General features: G+C 46.4%; 1 pseudogene; it reads right to left on the reverse strand.

Moving 5' to 3' along the window:
- Positions 1–1,193: 1,193 nt before the first annotated feature.
- On the reverse strand, positions 1,194–5,151 carry LOC112996126 (alpha-2,8-sialyltransferase 8E-like; annotated as a pseudogene).

Here is a 5,151-nt window from a genome sequence, read left to right on the forward strand (position 1 = left end):
CATCTGTGGGACAAATACATCTATTTTATGAGGGCAAACAGCATTACCATTTCAGTGACCTCATCCAGGTGCTGTATAGATTGTACAGTTAAAATCTGAGCATGGCTAAATAAAATGGTTTTACAGATGGTGATGGCAGGATTTAGAGAACTGGGAAATGGGGACCAGCACAGAGGGCTTGGTCAGAGTGAGATGTCCAGGCAGAGAAGGAAGTACATTCTGAGTGTTAGTGAGAGATGTCTGAAATGGCCATGAGCCTTTCTACATCTGAATGTATCTGCCTACCCAATGTAGATCCAAAATGTCTGACAGGAGAGTCTAGGGCAAGAACTATCAATGACAAACACCTAGATACCTGAAGCATCTGTAGCTTCTAAGTCAAGGCAGATAAATCCCTGCTAGGCTGACAGAGTCTCTATTGAGAACCAGCAAAAATTAGACAACAAATACTCCAAATCATTAGCTATTACTTCATTCCATATCATTCAGCAGAAAAGGGAGTGCCACTGCATCGTGTCTGATGAGCACTGATGCACAATTGATCTTTCCAGCCCGTAATCCATATCTAGTCACTGGCCCAGCTGGCAATCCACCAGACTGTGAGGACTGTCTGATTAACGGTAATCTTCACAGACAGGAACAAACAATAACTACATAGATCTGACAAACAGGCAGAACTTGGTGCTTCATGCCTAAAGCTGATAGGATGACTAAATAAAAGAACCGGTGGCATGAACCTGATTAATTAAAAAATAACTATCAGATGAAGACTAACAATAAGTAAAAAGTGGCAAGTGCTTAATCGTTTACTGACAAATGATATTAGAGAAAGAAAACCTATTGAGATGAAGAACTCATAACTTCTGGAATGCAGTTAATAAACAGACTGCTGGCAAGACAGGAGGTTGTCAACTACCAATTTAATAATGTATCAAGCACTAACAGATGGCAATTAGTGAGTCCTAGTTAACAAACATGAAAATGATCTAATGCCGATGCCGATTACAGAATGGTGACATTCTCCTGGAATAGGCCAGGTAGAACAGAGAAGGATGTATTTTCCATCCTCAGAGTTTTGGGTTTGCATCCAGGTCTGTGCACTCCCATCAGAAGACCTCAGAGTGGACGGTAACTACATTAAAAAGCATGCTCTTTGAGCTCTGTTTGGCTTTATCTTTGACTTGACCCATTTCTTAGCACTTTCCCAGATGCAGCTGCAGCACACCCTGGAAGTTCATATTCACGTAGTAAGCAAATTCTTGGGGCATGAGGTGCACCGTGGGCTTGGGAAGCTGGTTGTCACAGTAATGATGGGGAAGGGGATGGCCATCAGGATGCAAAGAGAAGGGCCAGAAGCCACAGAGTGTCATATGTTGGCCCAACTCCAGGGCAGCATTCACTAGCATGAAACCTGAGGAGAGGCAAGAGGTATGAAAACCACGTTCATGCTAGTACCTGCTCAGAGCAGTCAGATACTGAGGGTGGAAGAAGAAGACAGATGAGCAGGAGCCAGAGTCCTGCAAGGCACAGAGTGCTCGGTAAGAAACTTCATTCTGGCCAGGATAGGAGAAAGCTGGAATAAGAAACAGCGTCTCTCCATAAAAAGCTGCTGCCTTCACAAATGGCAGACGCCGACCAGTCAGACCGTGAAACCTGTGGAGCAAGACACATGAGACCATCACCCTTTGCCAGTTACATCTCCTTCCCTTCTGCCCTTTTCAAGCCACTCTGCCCTGGAACAGCCCAAAATCAGTCCTAATCTTCACCTCTATTTTCCCCTTCCCTGCACCTCATTATTGATTTGAGTTTGAGCTCCTCACGCAGAGGTACACAGATCAGAGGAGGTGCCTGAAAATACCCAGGAGTTTTGCTAGTCTGTTAAAAGGCTGGGAAAATGTTTTCAAAATTAAAGCCTTAGTGGCACTACAGCTCTAAATTCATTGACACTGATGCCCCATAATGTTGGAGCAGAGGACCAGGAGAGCGCCGGAGAGACAATTCATGCCACCTGACTTTAGGAATCCACTAGATAGACATCTACATCTGGGCTAATTTTTAAATGTCTCCTATAATCAGTGAAGAGAAATAGGCACTGCTGGAGCAGAATTCATCTTCCTTATTTTAGATATCTGCTTTAGGACAAGGAGTACCTAATTTCTCCACTGAACATAAAGAGTATGTATGCAGCTAGGACCAAGGAGAGAAAAATAGTTCCCATCAGTGCTCATCTTGGCAGTGCAGAATACTTCTGAGCCTCTCTGCCCGTCTTGATGTCACCCGTGTGAGCATCAGTTCTGTGGAAGGAGTGGAAAATGGTATTAACCTCTAGTGGTGAGATAAAACAGACAACCAGCAGTAATCATGTCTTGAACAAACTCTGCCCCAAACAACTTGCATTATTCCCCTCTACATATTCGTGCAGAGGGGAGCATCTCATGGCAGTAGATGTCAGTAACTTTTTGGACAGGCCTCGTATAGCAGCAAAGGCCTGTGTGTTTTCTGGGGACCCAGAGCACAGGCAAAAGACAATGTCTCTTCAAGAACACAGTATGAACAGTTCAGGTAGGAGAAAGTTAGGACAGCCCTCCTCCATCTTTTTTTCCACACCGAATACCATTTCTGAAGGATACTGGGGTTCACAGTGGCTATGCTTGACTTTCTGCCCACATCCTCAGGAAAGATGGTGGAAGGCAGGTTAAACCTGAGTGGGGATCATGAGCAAAGGGAGTCTATAAGGAGAGATAATAATGCTCCATAACATCCCTAGAGCTTGCCTGTCCCCAAGTGACACTACCCAGTCCAGGTATACCCCACCGTTCACCCTGTTCCTCGCCTTCAGTCCCCTTCAGAATCTTTCCTATGTCTCTGTTTTCTTTGCCTTCACCCTATTTCTATGAAAGTCCCCTCTCCCTCCTGTTGCCATATCCCTTTCCTGGGCAGGCTGGCAGCAATTACCTGATTACAAACTGGTGCCCGTCCATTGCAGAGCCACAGCTACTGTTAAGGAGGATTCCTCCATCTCCCACCACTGCACAGGTTTTGTAGAAAGGGTCCTGAAAGGGGGATTCCTGTAAAGAACGGCATGTAGAAAGTGACTCACCCTTAGAGAATTACAATAAAGACCCACCCCAGATCCTGCACCTGGACAAATTCCAGTTTGTACAAAAGAAAGCAGACAGACTAAGAGTCTGTATTCCCTGTACCAGAGCACTCCTACCTCTGGCAAGATCTTCAGCAAGCCACTGTTGACTTCCAAGCTCTTTAAGCAGTACCCATCATAGACAATCTTGTACCCCAATAGTGTGTTGACTTGTGTCAAAGCCAGCCATGCTGAGGCATTGCAACAGTGCCCCAGCTCTGCCCTGCAAGAGGGAGAAAGGGGAAGACAGTGAGCAGAAGTCTGGAGATGGGATGAAGGAGACAAATAGATTTAGGGAAAAAAGAACAAAGTGACATATGAGAATGAGGAGAGAGGGCGAGGCAAGGAAGAAAGTAAGGCAAAGGGATTAGGTGAGCAAGATATCACAGTGGAAAAGTGAGGGAAGTTTGGGGAAGCACAGGGAACACAAAGAAAGCAGTGTCAAGTTAGAACAATCCTTGACATGCACCTCTCAGTCCATCCATCTCTCCACACATCCTCCCTTTTCTTCCTACACATGCACACACCTTTCCAGCCACTTTGTGTTTGTTCTCCACTCTTCAGCCTGGCCGCTACTCCAAAGCTGTTCTTGCTTGCTTCAGCCTCAACTTCATTCCCTCCATTCATGCACATTTTAACCCCTCCACGATAAGCTCACAAATATGCAAGATTAAAGGGCAGCATAAGGGATGCAGTAGGGCAGTGGCAGCAGGTGCTGTGCCAGGATGGTGAGTGTGGAGGTGCCTGCATGGCCCATCCTTACCAAATGACAAGGAGAACAACACCTGTTTAGATAAGAGTATGAATGTAAATTTTGTGTGTGCATGTGTGTGTGCATGTGTGTGTGTGCGTGCATGTGTGAGCATCAGTCCAATACACAAAACCCGGAAGGCATTTGCCCAAAACTGATCTAGAACATCCACATGTCCTGTGAGGGGGAATGTGTGCATGTAAATCTGTGTGCGTGTGTGTTTGTGTGGCTGTGTGCAATTAACACTTCTTTGGATTACTGAGAGAAGAGTGTTTAGAAATTTTCAGGTGTATATTAACATTTTGCAAGCATCTAGTGTTGTGGTCTGTCTGTCATATTACTGATATTGATCCTGAATGTATACTTTACCAACTGCAAGTTAATTGCAAGTCATTGATAAAGTAATAAACTGCTTCAATTCTGATTTGATTTAAACTAGGTGAACTGAGTAGTTTTTCCCTATGACTGGTGGGCGCTACCTGTTTTGGGCCAAGGCACCAGCACCGAAATTCCAGTGGCAGCTCTGCATTAACTTCAGGTGTCTCCAGCTCCAGACCTCATTCACCCTAGGGCAGAAAGAGCTCATGAGCGACTAGAACCTTTTCATGAAGACTCACTGCAAATAAGCTACTCTCTGTTGCATTCCCCTCCCGTCCCCCTGGACCTTCATTCAGGCTCCTGGAGGGGTGAGTTTAGCTTGTTGCCTCCGCCACTGCCCAACACACTTGTGGCCATGACCCTCAGCTCTTCAGGAAAGGTTCTGTTAGGTTGCTCAACAGTACTTGACATGCTTCTGCTTCTGGGACCTTGATGTCAGGTCTGTGACAGAAAACAAGGGGTTAAACTCAGCCAGAACACCATGTCCCCCTGCAGCTCTCCTCTACCACTCTACCCCAACAAGCCTGTCCTCTCAGTCTCTCCTCTTGGCCATCCTGCGGCCCCTGCCTGCAGCCACTCGCAACCTGAGAAGCCCACTCGGAACCAGCACCATTACATCCTTTCCTTGCACCATCTCCTGGCCTTCCATGTTGATTCCTTCCCAGAGACCTCCTGGAGCTATCCTCAGTGTTTTCACTTCCTTCCCAGTCCGGAGGGGACACAGTTCCTCCACGATCTCCCTCACTTGCCTGCCATCGCTCCACACCAGAAAGAACATGGAGACAAGCGAGACTGCAGCCACAGCCAGCAACCCGACCCATAGCTTGTGCATCTTCAGCAGCCCTGGGCTCACATACTCCTCTGTGCAGATGCTGTTTGGCAT

This window comes from Dromaius novaehollandiae, chromosome 6 (assembly GCF_036370855.1).
Source record: "Dromaius novaehollandiae isolate bDroNov1 chromosome 6, bDroNov1.hap1, whole genome shotgun sequence".
NCBI classification, from domain to species: Eukaryota; Metazoa; Chordata; class Aves; order Casuariiformes; family Dromaiidae; genus Dromaius; species Dromaius novaehollandiae.